At 47.9% G+C, this 16,795-nt stretch overlaps 1 protein-coding gene across 4 annotated transcripts in view; it reads right to left on the minus strand.

Annotated features, from left to right (window-relative positions):
- The window catches only part of LOC111834495 (filamin-A-interacting protein 1-like), a 30,135-nt gene extending 22,635 nt beyond the window's left edge, over positions 1–7,500 (minus strand). For 2 of the 4 annotated variants that reach the window (XM_023793844.2, XM_023793843.2), the window contains exon 1: positions 6,881–7,499. The gene's annotated coding sequence lies outside the window, so the exon portion shown is untranslated. Of the gene's footprint in view, positions 1–6,880 lie in introns of all 4 variants that reach the window. The other 2 variants (XM_023793841.2, XM_023793842.2) reach the window with 2 other exon arrangements.
- Positions 7,501–16,795: the final 9,295 nt, after the last annotated feature.

Here is a 16,795-nt window from a genome sequence, read left to right on the forward strand (position 1 = left end):
GCTGGGATATTTATAGGGACACTGCTTGTGAGTCGCAGCAGGCAAGGCCAGAGGACGGGAAGCCAGCGACACCGAACGCACGTCATTCACGGCCAGGCTTCTCCCTTCTCAGTCATCCCGCAGCTCAACAGGTGGCAGCTGTGACCAGTCCAACAGCACTACCCGCACTGGGAGCTTTAGCGCGGCTCCCAGTGCAGCTCCCAACACCTCCCAGTGCGGCTCCCAGTGAGGCTCCTATAGCACCTTCCAGTGCCTGCCAGTTACGCCCTTGTCACGTTCTGCTTGTCGCTATTTTCCTGTTTTTGACAGTAAAGCAGACTGTGTGACTCCACACTGCACTTTTACCCCAATGGTCAATAATAATGACGTTACTGATCCCTGTGGGCAAATCCTCTTTTCACCTGGCCCGTCTTGTTCTCCATGACACACATGTAGGAGAGAGCGAGCTTGGCGGCTTGGACGTGTCACATGGACGGGGGGCTGTTCTGCGGAGGCCGGGGTCACCCCAGCCACCTTACACACGCGCCTGAGCCCACTGAGCCACACGCTGCCCCTAGTGGCACACTGCAGTTATACCCATGGTAACATTACATTTGCATTACATTATCTATTTATATTTTACTGGAATAATTCTAATTATTTACCCTTCTTAAGAGACGTACAATACAGCAGAACCCCTTCTGGGATTTGATTCATGAACCTGCTGTCCTACGTAAAATAAGGCATTTAACTTGAACTGTCACAGTAATACATTCAGTTATATTATTCTATATATGATTGTATGTATATTTTTGTTTCATTTTATGTGTTCAAAGGCATCACACAAGTATAACATCCATTCAATCTAAATAAGACACATTTAACCTTGTTTAAATATATTTCTGTTCCACGGCATTTTATTCTTATTGAAATATATTGCTTTATGTCACTTAACATCTCTTCCAGCCGTGATGCAGGTTTCACACTCGTACCATTTTCTAGGTGCCATTTTTATTCTTGGCTCTGACAGCACTGTACTGGGCCAGACACTTAACCTGAGTGGATTCACCCGGCATCCAGCTGCACGAATGGCTAATGTCAGCTATTTACGCCGATTATAACTACACAGTCAGGGTCAGGGCATTCAGTCCTCATGGGAGAAAGATTCTGTGAGTTTTTAACTTTTGATCTTTTAATGATATGTCTTCCCTTTGAACAGCCCACTGAGGCACTTTCGGTCAGGGGCTGAAGAAGGTGAGAGTCCTGGAGAAGCTGTGCTAATCACAGAGGTCATGTGACACAGTGCCCCTGTCATGTGACTGGGGTGTGCAGTGACCAGCCCCTAGCATATCAACCACTGCTGTGGCCTACAGCCTGAGCTCGCCCTGGGCCCATCTAGTTCACTAAGGGAAAACTGGCCAAAATCCCTGAAAGGTGCCCTCAGGAGAGAGGCGGCAGAGTGGGAACGGCACCCTGACGGCTTCAGCGTGAAGGAGGGAAAGGATGGAAGGGATGAGATCTGACTTAATGCAACCTGATTCACATTTACATTTCACTCTATGGAATTTCACAGGCAATTGCTGGCAATCTCTCCCAAAAAAAAACTGCAGGAATACAGAAGAAATATCATTTTCTCTGGGCTATTCTGGTAAAGGGAAAGCCGTGACGAGCGGCAGTTGTAGCCACACGCTTCATTTCACCAGATGATTAAACACACATGACACCATCAGCAAGAGCTGGGAGCTGCAGCGTTCAGCTGTAATGAGCAGGTTTGGCGCCAAGGCTCCATCCTTCGGGAAAAATCGGAATCAATAAAAACAAGAAAATGACAGTGGCACGTGCATTTCTGGCATGTCACTGTGTGTATTCGTGTAGAGGGTTAAAGGTCATGGCGGAATTCCTCTGCCTGTAGTACGTGGCTCCTGTCCAGTGAGCTCTCTGACCTCAGGACAGGGCTGCGCTTGGCAGGAGACATGGGGCTCGACCCAGAAATCAGGCTGAGCTAAAATTAGTCAGCATTGGCTACCAGGCAACATCTGGCTGGATTTTAATCTGTAAAGTGAGATTTTGCATTAAAATATACATTTGTTAAGTAATACTACCAATTTATGATACTATACATATGTATAGTAGCAATATTAGCAAATTAGCAAATGAATTTGCAATCGTCAAATTCATTTTGCAATCAGATCTTCCTTCCCTATTTTTATGTAATTATTTTCTCTAGGTCCCATTTGCATTTGCAAATGGTATTTTTTCTGTGGACCTTTCAGGTCCAGAAAGATAAAATCCAAACCAGGATTTTGTTTCAAACAACCAGTTGAGCATAAAGAGTCACAGTCACAGAGTACTCAACTGGTTGGTTGAAACAAAATCTTGGTCTGGATTTTTACTTTCTGGACCTGAAATGTCCACCTCTGTAAATATTAGAAGTCCAGTTCAGTGTAGCACATTCCGAGCTTCAGGAACGTATTCCTGTGCCTTCGATGAGCGTCAGGACTTCTCCTGAACAGCTACCTTGATTCTGGGCTTCCTGCCTCCTGTTGTTAGCTTAGCGAACGGCGTGCTGAGCTTGCAGGCCGGCACACGGAGCCCTCGTCACCGGTGTGGCCAGCGGCCATCAGGCTGCATCACACAAGCTCCCTGCATTGTGCCTTCAGTAGCTATTCAGATAGGCATGTACGGCAAGGCGGGAGACAAGAGACAAGGACGTGTTGTTCTGTGAGTAAGATGGACCTTCACGTCTGGTTGACTCAGCAGGGATCTAGTATTGAGGTGTTGATGAAAATGTAAAATTACTGAAGTGGAAACAGAAGACTTTGATCAAAAAGCTTCGACGTCTGAAGCCCATTATATGCCATTTAACCCCTAGGGACACTGGGGTCATAAAGTTAAAAATGGAATTCCCAAACTGGAGCGACCGTGAACATCTAAGGCAGATGTATCAGCAAGGAAAATAATCTTGCTGATGTTTCCAGGAAAAAAGCGAATTTTCACCTTCAAAATGCAATAAGTAGTAACCTTCCCACTGACGCTCCCGGATCTGCTTTGCATATTGATTTTTCAAATATCGCAGAACATTCAGTGTAATGATTAAAGTGCACGAACTTAACCTATGCACATCAACAAAATTAAACCATTTAAGGAATATAGCACCAGGCATTGTTATATTGTTGCGGAAAATGTCTGATCAGTCTGACCAACCAAGCTCCATAGAAAAAAATCATGAATGCTGAATAAAATAATGCACAGCAGATTTTTCCTGATAATAACTTAAGCGCTGGCCCCAGAACCAGGGAATCGCAGGCGATGTTCCGACTTATGGAGGGTAAAGGTTACACTTCAGCAGTTTCTGAGGAAACCTGAATGCGCTGCAGGCATTTGGAGATAGAGTTCCTCTTTGCAACGTTATTCCGTTTTGATTGAGCCAAAATTCTGGAATGAATTCCAGATCACCTGTGACTCAAACCCAGCGCTGCAAGTTGACTGAGTCAGCCAAGGCGGACGAGAGCAATGAGAAATGCAGCAAGATAATGCTGCATTATTTATTTACTTATTCATTTATCTCCCCAAGCCGGTGCGTGGAAGACCTGAACTGGAGAAAGTCCTTCCAAAAGGATGACATCACTAGCCAGATGCAGCCTGGTATTGCATGATTTTTGGGTGGAATGAGGATGAGGTCACTTCCCCCATAAAGTGAGAGAGACCGAGATGGAGGGGGCTGCTACTGAGACAGCCTCACATTTCAATTATTTACAAACTGTGTCTATAAAACTCTCGGCCTTGCTTAAGGTCAACGGTCAGTTCCTCATTTTAAATGTACCGCCTGGGGTGTTTTACGTTTCGGCAGAATATAGATAAAGGCAGAAGCAACAAAAATCTAAACCCTATAAAAATACACTGCTTTCTAGTGCGGACCAGTTGTGAGGACACGTGAGCAGTGTCGCGCCGGGCCGCCTTGCCCAGGGTTAGGAGGCAAAGCAAGGCCCCCTCCTCTCGCTCGAGTTACTGCTGTCTTCTTCTCAGGGAAACCCCCCGGGGAGGTGCAGGGTGATGCACACCAGCTGTGCAGCCTCCCATTGGTCCAAAAAGACAGAACTGAACAGTGACAGTGACGAGAGACCTGTTTACGCATTGGGTGACATTGGAGATAGACCTGGGGCCGCGTTAGACGCCTGCAAGGATGCCTCTGGGGCCCTGGAGGGCCACATGGCGGGGGGGTTGGGGGGGGGGTGGAGCAGGACAGGCAACTCTGGCCTTAACCGGCATTTAATGCTTTTTATGCACGAAATTCATATAGCCATTGTAAGTCCCTATAAATGACCCCAAAAAAAAACACCTTTTCTGGAACTATGATGCCTTCATGTCACTTTGTATGTCATATTTAACCAAGTAAATGGTACACAGTAAGAAATTTCTGCCTTAAACTGTGGTTTTCTCTTACTGCGGTTTTAAATACACTGAAGGTTGGCCGTCGCCAAGGTGACCAGTATGATAAGTCATTAGTCTAATTTATAGTTCAGTCTTCTAGAGAATTAACAAGAAATATCTTTCTGCTGATTTAGGTCATTGATTATCCAGTAAGCACAATGCCCTTTATTACCTGTTCAGATGGAAATGTATTGTGATGCATCCCTTTATGTTTTTGTTACAGACAAATTCATACTCTAAGGCTGACATTGGGGCTCTGAAGCCATGTTTTTCTTAAGCTATTTCTCTCTTCGTCTGTGCCAGAAGCTGCATCACAGCACATTCATCTTAGACCGGAATAATGGTTTATTACTGTTTTATTTTTTTATCTCCCCATTGAGTCAGAAAACAAACAAACAAAATGCAAGCCACCCTCTCGATACATGTTTTGTTGCCATGACAGCAGGGGGACCGTCCGCTCGCGACGCCAAACATTATGGCCCCGGCTGCTATTTCCAGCGCGCGGAATTAGCGGGCTGATGTCATGCTTCCCTCTCCCCTTATCGCCCGGAGCTTCTGCCTTCCCCTTCGTGCCGATGTATGCGGTCACCGGCTAAAGCTCGATATCGAAGCAGCCGGCAAAGAATCACTGTCATAATGCAATCGCATCAGCCCTGGCGGTGAAGTCAGCCTGAGAGAATATCCGGGGTGGGTGGGCACTCAGAGAAACACGCAGATGTTCAGTGTGGGATTTCGGGGATGGGAGCGGAGCCGCCGCTTCACAGTATCCTGTCTCTGCTTACGGTGCGCTTTATAAACATGTATACATACTTTGATATACACGCAGTTATATCGGATGTTAGCACAAGCGGTAAGCCACACATTTTAGAACAGATTACTGATCTTCCAAATGCATAAACATCTTTTCCTTTTTATGTTCGTTAGTATAACCCAAAAGCCAAAACATTCATAATTTTAAAACTGTTTGGTTAACCTTTTAAAACATGCATGCAAAATCATAAATATCCATCCATCCATCCATCCATCGATTATCAATACCGCTTCATCCATTCGGGTCGCGGGGAAGCTGGAGCCATCATAAATATTACAATTGTTTTCAAATAATAATTTTAAAAAAATTATCCTTAAAGGAATTTTTACATTTAAGACAGAGAAAACCTGACATGACAACGAATAAAAATTATTTTACATAATAGCTTTGATAATCATTAATTAATTTTGGATCCACAATAAAAAATAAAATTCCAGGGTGTGACAGTTAGCAGCTAATGTAGCTTAACCTCTAACAATCAAGAATTTTGGGGCTTCTGTTATTGCACAAGGCCACGTGGTGATATCAGTAATAACGGCAATGTATTCCGTGAAATACTATAATTACATTACATTGACCTGATTTCTTTTATACTTACTGAAACAGAAAATAAACTTAAATATTTGAAATATGCGTTTCACCAGTGTTTAGAGGACTGTACTGTACATACTGTAGTACTGTGAAAAGTGGGTTGATGTGACGTCATTGTGAAAAAACATCCTATTAATCACATCTAACATTACACTACAGACGGAATATGCACCAGGAATTCTTTCACTACTGAACTTTGTGTATAAATCCCTTAATGGATATTTTTTATCTCCAAAGCACCATTTTTCATTCCGGGTCCTATAGGATAACTGAAGGGATCTGCTTGGTACGGCCAAATTCTCTGGAAGGTGTAATCTTTCAGCATTAAAATGTTCTGTCATGGGCTATAAAGCATGACTAACCCCTTCTCCTTAGTGATGATGAAATGGTGGGAAACTCCACAAAATACAGGTTCATTAGAATGACCCTCAAACAAACTGTAAGTCAGAAACATTTTATTTTCTCTCCATCGAGTAGTAACTCAATTTACTGCCATTTACCTTTTTTGGGGGGGGTTAGGCCTCCAGACTGAGATTGTGAAAGTAATGAGGAAAAAGTGCCTTTGTGGCGTATGAGAGTTCAGTTATTTTGAATATATAATTTAATAAAGTTGATACGACCAGCATCTTTGTACACTGAATGATTCATAATCCATTCCTGACTCAAATAAACAGCTGCACAATATCTACAAGTACCTCCCACTGGCAATCATTTCACAATTCATAAATATATTTAAACGTTTACAAAAATTCTAATAAAATAAAACCTCAAAGCTTGCACATATCTTACCCGCTATGATACATGTTTTATTCATTTTAAGGGGCAGCATCCTTGTCAGTTAAGTGAATCAGAGTGACAGTTAGCACAGAGAATATCTGGGGGTTTTTCACACCATCCTGAACTGCACAAGTACTGGGCATTTTTACAGTTCTGCTTAATCCTGCCCATAAATGCCGGAACCCTGCCTGCCCAAGTCTGGCCAGGTCTCATGCAAAGTGAATATAAGTCAGCTTTAAGGCAATGTGACCTGCCCTTTTTTGAAAAGATCTCGAAGACAGTCCTTCTTACCAGTTCACGAGCTCCCAGGCCGCAGGTCAGAGGTCGGTGGAACGTGTCAGTCAAAGGGAAGGTAATCCTAGAGCAGACACCTTTTGTCAACAAATGATGTACGCGCTCTGCAGCCCAACTCCAGATTCATCAAGCAGGGAGGCTGCTTGTACCTGGTCAGATTTTTTCTTGTCCTGCTTTTGGTTCAGAGGTCGTGCTAGAAACGTGAAGCAGAAAAACGACTACGGCACCCGGTCCTCCCCGTCAGACCAGGTTGCAGCGTGGAAGGACACACAGAGGAAAGCACTGAAGATGTGAGAGCGTGGCTGAGTGAGAGAGACCAGCAGGGAGGAGGGGAGGAGCAGCTTCTCGCTCTTTCCTTTCCGCTTCTTTCTTTGAAAACTTAATTTCCCTCTCAGCAAATGAGCTTCCAGGACACATCCAGTCGATATCTGCTGTCAGGAGTCCTCTTCCCCTCACAGCCCTGCTTCTGCCCACGGGCCGGTGGAATGGCCAGTGTGGGGGATCGTGTCTTGGCTATATTTACACAGCACTCCCATATGCTCAGGGGTGTCAGTGCCCCAGAAGACTGAGGCAGGCTTTTCCCAACCACACGCTGGGAAGGCTGGCCGGGACTGAGCGGAGAAGCTCAGCACTCGCACACCTCATAAAGCGCCACTGTTCACCTTACAGACGCGCATTTCATGTCTGAAATGGCACATTTCCTTCACTTACCCGTCATTATGCTTGATAATCATGCTTTTTATGCAGAGTATTGTTTTAAATCAGTGAAGATTAATGTATACATTTTTCTTCACCCTAAAGCAATTTCTACTACAAGTTTGTGTGCATGAAATATCTGATTAACGTTATATGTAACAGAGATGAATGCTGTGACTGTTTTTTCTCAGACCCAGTCCAGAAGAGATTCTTCCTTTATGGAGACACGATTGTGCTCTGTGGATACGCAAAAACAGGCAAAGATCTGAACAAGCTGCTGTCAGAGGATCACTCTTGAATGCCAGAGTTCGTGGGCTTTGCTCTGTGGGACTGTGTGTGCCGTAGATTCCATCGGGCAGGAACAAAGCCATCTGCAGACATGTTACTTTGGTCATATTGTGCCTTTAACAGTATCATGGTCAAGGATACTATTGTACAATCACTATTTCTGATCTTACAATTATACCTTTGCTCTAATTACAATTACTTCTGTTCTCATTGTTATTCTGTACACACTAAACTCTAGTTTACTATACAGCACAATTTGGACCAATAAAATGCCAATTGCTATACTAACATTGCCCGCTTTGCTGTAAAATGATGGAAAACCAGGACAGCTAGATCGTATTTGAGTTGGCTACTGTATAAGGTGTCCATCGTTACGTAGCTTAAGTAAAGAAAAGCTTCACACCAGGGCAGGTGCACAGATGTTTTGGTCTCTTGCCTCGAAATATCACAATTCACACCATAAAAATGTGCATGGTACCATAGAGACCAGCATATCCCAGCTGAGATCATGAACTGCTCAGTGTTTTGATTGAACCATAATCTAATCTCCACACCCAAATGAAGTCATGTGGCTGGTTTTAGTGAGGAGAAGGGTTATTGTTTTTTAAGATGGTGAGTGTATATTTTCATTTCTGACCTGGTGGTCGTCCCACTGCTAATTCAACATTACACTCACAGCTAAAACACACCACTTGTGCGGCTGCGATGGAAAAATGATGTATTTCCGATTAAACCTATGGGTAATAAATAATGTGGTGACCGGAGGACTCTCAGCTTGTACAGTACATTTAGGAAGTAGAGAAAAACGGCCTCACCCCTCCATTTTAATGTGGTACATTCCACACTGAAATCTCAATTAGACTTTTGACTTTACTTAAAAAATGGATACTTGTAGTTTTGATTTAGAGAGCTGCAGTTCATCATACATACATACATACATACATAGAAGCAGATAAATCCTGGTGTGTGTTCAAGGGCAAATGATTTATGCTGGAAAAAATACAGTGCTCATCACTGTATGTAATGTTTGCAGTGACCCACATACAAGTGGTTTTGAGTTCTCAGTCTGTATACATTATGTTACTGGACAATTGATTAAAAAACAAACAGTACCATGGCATCTTGCAAATTGCTGCGGAAAATGCATACTTTGGAAATTATAGATTAAAATTGATATATTTTACCTAAGAAAAGAAAGTCTAATATTAAGATCATGTGTCTCATCTATGTACTAGTGTGGGTTCTTGTGGCTGGATGCTCTGCTCTGCTCCAGTTCCTGCTGCAGTCAGCAGAATGCTAAGCACAATTCATTATATATAAGTGAAGCGGTGAGTGCCTTTCTGTGCCACTTCCTAATGCTCCAAGACGGTTATCCTTCTGAAACTTTCATGCAGTGTTAAGGAAATATTAATCTGGTGTGGAACTAAATGGGAGCATTACTTTTGCATTTGAATTTAAGTAATTGGATAACTGGATTCACAATGAAAGCCCCAAATCTCATAAACTCAATGTGCAATATTTTCCCATGTGGACAGAACATGTTCCCCAGTCACGTGACAGATACCACATGATTAGGATGAATTAAACACTCAATCTGCTATATATTATAATATTGTGATTTGCAGGTTTCTTGTTTTAATTAGATCAAATAACCAATTAAGCTGGGAGTATTTGAATAATATTACAAATGGGAAATATAAGCTTGTCAGAGAATCATTATACAATTTTTAAAAAAAATTTAGATGAAAATGTAATGTATTTAAACATCCTTATGACTCATTTAGCAGCTAAGAGAATTATGAAGGAGAGATGAACCATCCAGAATATTCCAGCCTGCGTTTCCATCTGACCAGCTTTACACAAAGTATCCTCACTATTCTTTTATTCTTGTAAAAGACAGTTGTTTCAGATTACATCAATAGTGATGTGCCATTTAAAATGCCTAGCCATTACTTTGTCTCTGTTTTATCTCAGGGACAACTGTCACGTTCCAAAACATGGAGGAGGCAGGAGCAGGAGGAAAGGCAAACCAGTAAGGAATTTATTGAAAGGAACAGGATCATTGTCACGCCCCGCTCCGTCCGCTCCCGATGTGTGCCACGCCCACCTCATTACCTCCTGTTTCGCCCTAAGTGTTCCCACCTGTAGCTCGTTCTCTGTTACCTAGTCTTGTGTATTTAGTCCGAGTCTCAGTCTGTATTCCCCAGATCTGTCATTGTGTAGTGTCCGTTGGATGTCCGTCCCTCCAAATAAACCCCGTTACCCTGACTACCTGGCTACGCTCGCCTGCTTCCTGCCTGCTCTACCCGCGAGCGTGACAGAATGACAGATCTCCCCGAAAGCACGAAGCAGCAGTCCGAGCACCACCGGCTCGGACTGCTGCAAACTTTCGTGTATTGGCAATCCCAGCCAGAGGTCCTGGAGGACCCGGTAGCCATGGAGCTGGCTAGCCGGGGCCGGGACCTGCTTCAAGAGGAGCGCCCGCCCGGACAGCATTACCCGCTGACGAAAGCCCGGAAATGCCTCCGTCGGCTACAGCGCCGGCTCACCGAGCGAGGAGAGGAAGAGCCGGAGGCGACTCCCACGCTCTACCTGGGAGCCTGCACTCTCCTCCCCGCCTGGGATGACACCGCCACTACCAGCCTGGCCCGCCTCCATCCGGAGAAGCCACCTCCGATGGAGGCGTACTATTACCGGCTGGAGCGTCTGGGCGTCGGAGGTATCCGCGCCGTAAGAGACGCTATTCCCCGGGTCCCGAGAGCCCTTAAAGGGAAGGCGCCTGCGCGCTCGGCACCCCTCCTGCCGCCTCCGGACCTGCATGGTCCGGACCCTGCTGCAGCTGCCGCCGCTCTGCCTGCGGCACCGCCTGCTGTAGCATCCGCCGCTCTGCCCGCGGCACCGCTTGCTGCTGATGCCGCCGCTCTGCCCGCGGCACCGCCTGCTGCTGCGGTTGCTGTCGCCGATCTGCTCACGGCTGCACTGCCTGCCGCTGCCGCCTCTCTGCCCGCGGCACCGCCTGCCGCAGCTGCCGCCGATCTGCCCGCGGCTGCACTGCCTGCTACCTCCGCCGATCCGCCCGCGGCTGCGCTGCCTGCTGCCGCCGCCGATCTGCCCGCGGCTGCACTGCCTGCTGCCGCCGCCGATCCGCCTGCAGCACCCCTTTGCCCGCCTGTCCAGCCCGACTCGCCTGTCCAGCCCGACTCGCCTGTCCAGCCCGACTCGCCTGTCCAGCCCGACTCGCCTGTCCTGCTTGACCCGCCTGACCCGCCTGGCTTGCCTGCAGTCCCGGTTGCTGGCCGCGTGGAGGCTGCGCCCGCCGAGGCGCCCCCTGCTGGCTGCGTGGAGGCTGCGCCCGCCGAGGCGCCCCCTGCTGGCTGCGTGGAGGCTGCGCCCGCCGAGGCGCCCCCTGCTGGCTGCGTGGAGGCTGCGCCCGCCGAGGCGCCCCCTGCTGGCTGCGTGGATGTTGCGCCCGCCGAGGCGCCCCCTGCTGGCCGCGTGGAGGCTGCGTCCGCCGAGGCGCTCCCCGCTGGCCGCGTGGTGGAGGTGCCCGCCAAGGCGCCCCCTGCTGACCACGAGACGGCGGCGCTCGTCTTGCCCGTCCTGCCGGCACCTGAACCGCCCGTTTTGCCGGTCCTGCCGGCACCTGAACTACCTGTGTTGCCTGTCCTGCCGGCACCTGAACTACCTGTGTTGCCTGTCCTGCCGGCACCTGAACTACCTGTGTTGCCTGTCCTGCCGGCATCTGAACTACCTGTTTTGCCTGTCCTGCCGGCACCTGAACGGCCTGAGGTGGCCACAGTTACGCCCCCTGCTGGCCGTGTGATGGCGGCGCCCGCCGTGGCACTCCCTCCCGGTCGCGTGCTGGTGGCGCCCGCCAAGGCGCCCCCTGCTGACCGGACACCCGAGGCGCCCGCCCAAGCGGCCTCTGCTGGACTCATGCCCGCGGCCCTGCCTGAGGCCGCCGTTCCGGTCCCGCCCGCGGCCCTGCCTGAGGCCGCCGTTCCGGTCCCGCCCGCGGCCCCGCCTGAGGCCGCCGTTCCGGTCCCGCCCGCGGCTCGGGATGCCCCGCCTGCGGCCACGCCCGCGGCTCTGGCTGCCCCGCCTGCGGCCACGCCCGCGGCTCTGACTGCCACGCCTGTTGCCTCATTAGAGGTCATGACTCCCTCGCCCTTACCCCAGCAAGGCCGACGCCCCCCAGGACCCCGCCTGTCAGTGTCCCGTAAGGGACGGGGACACAGGCGTCGGGCCCGGGTCCCGCCCGCCCTGCCCCCTGGCTCGCCCGTTCGGCCCCTGGCTGTGGCTCGGTGGCTGCCTGCGGGTCCTGCGCCTCGGGGTCGGCGGTCGCCGCCGGGTCCCCCCCTGGTCCCTGGGTGCCGGTCCTCGGTCCCGCCTCCGGCTCCCGGTCGGCCGCCTCCGGGCCCCCCTGCTCCGGCTTGGCGTCGGACGGCGCCTTCGCCGGCTGCGGCTGCGCCTCCGCCTGCCGCGGCTTCCCCCTCCTGCCTGCCTTCCCTGGTGTTCCCTCCTGCTCCCTCCTGGTCCCCTCCGTCACTCCCTCGTCCCGTCCCCTTGGTCCCTGGGTGGTCCCCTCCTGCTCCCTTCTCCCTCTCCCCTGCGGCCCCTCCGGCCGCTGCCCGTCGCCCGCCTGGGCCTTTTCGTGCTCCCCTTGTTCCTCCTCCCTTTCCGTTCGTCCCGCCTGTTTCTCCTTCTGGTCCCTTTGTCCCTCCTTTTGGCACCCCTGGCCCTTTCGTGTCGCCTGTGGGTGTTCCCCCTGTGTCTCCCTTCTGGGTCTGTCTCTCCGCCTTCCCTGTTCTCTGTCAGGTCCTGTCCTTCGTTTCGTCCCTGTTCGTCTTTTGCGTCTCCGTCCTGTTCCCTGGGTTTGGTTGACGTTCTGTTTTGTCTTTCAGGTCCTGTTCCCTCGTCCCGTCCGTCGCCTCCTCCCTGGCGCGCCCGGTGTGCGCGCCTTTGGGGGGGGGTTATGTCACGCCCCGCTCCGTCCGCTCCCGATGTGTGCCACGCCCACCTCATTACCTCCTGTTTCGCCCTAAGTGTTCCCACCTGTAGCTCGTTCTCTGTTACCTAGTCTTGTGTATTTAGTCCGAGTCTCAGTCTGTATTCCCCAGATCTGTCATTGTGTAGTGTCCGTTGGATGTCCGTCCCTCCAAATAAACCCCGTTACCCTGACTACCTGGCTACGCTCGCCTGCTTCCTGCCTGCTCTACCCGCGAGCGTGACAATCATGGCAAACTGAACAGACCACAAGGGATCAAACAAATGCACAAGTAACTAAAGGGCAAGCAAGCAAGCAAGCAAGCAAGCAAGCAAGCACACACTGGGATGCCGTCAATGACCAGACTGGGGAGCACAGGACTGGGAGGCACACTTATACATCACTAATGAGGGAGCAGACGAGAGGCAGCTGTAGTCAGGCACAGGAGGGCTGAAACGAGAGGTAAGACAAATTAGTAACACGTGTGGCTCGTAAAGAACAAGGGGGCATGAATGCAGCGCGTGACAACAATTTTATAATCTACCTGATTTTATAAGCACAAATGAAAGGTACTTGGCTGTAGAAGGATTAAATCTGTTCAGCTTGACACTTGCAAAGCAGGACAATAGCGAGGCAGCAGCATGGCTCTCCAGGAAGTCTTAGAGACGCAGCTGGTTTATTTTTATTTAAAAACTGAATATCGGACACACTTACGCCAGTAACGGAAACTGTCAGGCCTGCCTTCATCACCACAGTTTCACCTATTTCTTTTCCCCAAGCCTGGGCTGCACAGTCTGCCTTTGGAGAAAACCTTCAGCAAGAGCCACTAGGGAGGTTCTGTCAAGATCCTCTAGACTAGACAAGACATGATAGGAAACACATTGCTTTCCTTCACACTGAGTAAGTCTGTCACATGCTGCAGAAACACAAGCTAGAATAAGTCAGACTAGAAGACATAAAGTCGCAACGAGGACGGAAACGGTGAGGCTGGGCCTTTCGGCCCGGCCCCTGAATCTGTCACTGGGTTTGTGTCCCGCGGGTGACACAGGAGCCGAAATAAACAGCAGCACTGGAGCGCAGTGATGGCAGGCCTCCAACCTGTCATAAATAAATCTCAATCAAGCCCCCGTGTGCGTCACATGTTTATTCGCAAGACACCTAAACTCCTCGTGTCTGATTTCTGCCAGTGAAGATAAAGTCATTCTGATTATTTTAAAGGGAAAGTAATTCTCACTGTTTGGTCCGAAAATGCATTCCGGTTTTTGTCATGGTCACCAAAACAAAATGCAGATGAGGATCAAGTGAAAATAAATGAGTATCTTTTTACTGACACATGGCAGGGTGAAGCTATTTTCAACAGGCGATTAATGTGCTTGTAAATTCACGGTTCATGTCATGTTTTATGACTGGGCAAAAAAGAAGGCAACAATGGACACACTGTGCTGAATTTAACGAATCTGGCTGAGGCACGGAAACATTTTGCATAGGAACTCAGCTTTTTTTAGCTTCCAGAGAGTTATATTAACCTTTACACTCCGGCAAGGGATCTACCGTTACCCCTGACAATAGATTTTCATTATATCACATTTCAAATTATAAAAAAGGAGGGATTTTGTTTGTGCAGGCACTCAAGTATTGCCACTTAAGTTTAATTGGCTCCTTCATTCATAGGTGAAGTAGCACATAGTGGATTTTGTGTTTTCACTTATTGCTTGATAGCCGATTACATTGCTGATGCTAATGAACATCAGGGCTGCGGCATGACGTGCTAATCAGATTAACAGGGCTGCAGAAAATAGGCCCCTGGGGTCATGCAGAGAGAAACGACATGACTCACACTCCAAAGGCGTAAATTATCAGCTGGTAACCTGAGACACACACGCGGATCACATTTAACTGGACCATGGTAGACATTCCCCCTTGAACGAACTTCAAGAGTTTTCCTCTTGATAGGTGACAGTTTGGCTATTTGTAACTGAGAATTTCTATGGCTTCAGGTCCTCACGGTGTGGAGTATAAGTCCTGGCCTTGTGTAATTTATTTCCAACACCTCAGACGAAATTGCAAGCAGAGTGATGCAAGAAGCATGACCATATCTCTGAACAGCGAAGACGTCCTATGGGCTGGTAATTTGTCTCCTGTTATTCTCTTGTTGAGCTGACATGTGTCTGCTGTGAGCGATGGCTCGCATCCCGTGATGCTTTCTGTCACAGACAGAATGGGTGCCTTTCAGAATTTAAAATGATCCAGTCCACATGGCTCACGCTGTTAAGTTTGAGCAGTAAAATATCATCTTTCATTCACCCCCTTCACTAATCAGATGTCAGCCACACAGAGCATCCGGGTCTGTCAAAGTCTTGTACGACATCTTTGCCTATTCCTGTCAAAACACCACAAACTGAGAGAGCTCCCATGCACTGTGTCTCCTGTCCACTCCACGCTGCATCTTGTTTATTTCATTCCAGCTAGACAACTTGCTCCAATAGTTTGCCCACTTTCTTGCCTTATTTTCATTGTCTACTCCTGCCGTTTCACCCTTCCAAGAACCTGCCCAAGAATCAGTAAGGGTTAAAGCCTTGGACGACCCCACTCATGGCTGTGAGACCAGACTGGAATCCATGTGAGAACTCAAAAGTTTAAGTTCAAGTTCCAGGCATCAGTTCCAGTCTTATATGGAAATAGGGCTGATTCTCCTTTTGACCATCACACCTCCTGAGGTTCATTCTTCTCCAAAGAATAACATCAACAATGCAAGCAGTCACCTCCTCATGGACATAGCACTTCACAGCATGTAATTTCATGATTGCTCTGACTGCTCAGACACCTAGAAGCCAAAGGGTAGTAGATGTGATATACATGAAAACAGCATTATTAATTACATTTACCCTTGCTGTAAAATCAAACTGCACACACTGACATCCACTTGCAGACATTTAAGCTCTGTTGTTGAGTCTGACCTGTTTGTGAACACATCCATAGATATTATCATATTTTCTACATTCAGGCAACATCAACCTTTATTGAGCTTCTGGTAATACACTGTAAATGTCAATCTTATTATTAACCTGAACAGATATACTGAAGCAATGTCTATTGCCAAGAAAATCATTAATCAAAATAATCAAATAATATTAACTATTGTGTTTTATAACTTGTGCATTCTGTTCTTTTATGATCTTTTGATCATTTCCTGTAATGCAACCACATCCTTCACCAGCATGGAGGTGTCTTTGATGCCTTTGGACAGTCTCATATACAGTATATTGACCTAGGAAATGGTGGGGTGCAGCCATTCATTCAGAAAAGTGCTCACTTGACAAGGATAAGCACTGAAGAAAGGCTGCGTATCCCAGCATGCACTGCACAGCTGTCCCATACCTCTGAAGGTTCCCTAAACAAATTCAGCACTGTTTATTGCAATGCCAGCAAACATCACAAAACAAACAGTTTTATTGTATTTAAAATATGCTTGGGCATTGCAAGAGTAAAATATGCAATCAACAGACAGTTACCACACAAGGGCATAAACATAAATTCTAGCCCCCCCAACACAATGTCATCATGACACCCCTGCCCAATTTTACGTATAATTTTATGCATTTGTGACAAAGTGCTGTGTTCCTGGCGATTGGCAGCACAGGGTAATGTACAGCACAGCATTACCTCAGTAGCACAGTCAACTCTTACACTTATATAATGTACAGCAAAACATTAGCTCAGAAGCACAGTCAACTCTTACACTTACGTAATGTACAGCACAGCATTACCTCAGTAGCACAGTCAACTCTTACACTTACGTAATGTACAGCACAGCATTACCTCAGTAGCACAGTCAACACTTATATGTCATTTGCTTTCTGTTGGCTTGGCAGCTGCAGGGATGCACACAGATTCAAACAAACAGTACACGCGCATTTACATCATTAACCCGAAAACACGCA

Source organism: Paramormyrops kingsleyae, chromosome 19 (genome assembly GCF_048594095.1).
Source record: "Paramormyrops kingsleyae isolate MSU_618 chromosome 19, PKINGS_0.4, whole genome shotgun sequence".
Lineage (NCBI taxonomy): Eukaryota > Metazoa > Chordata > Actinopteri > Osteoglossiformes > Mormyridae > Paramormyrops > Paramormyrops kingsleyae.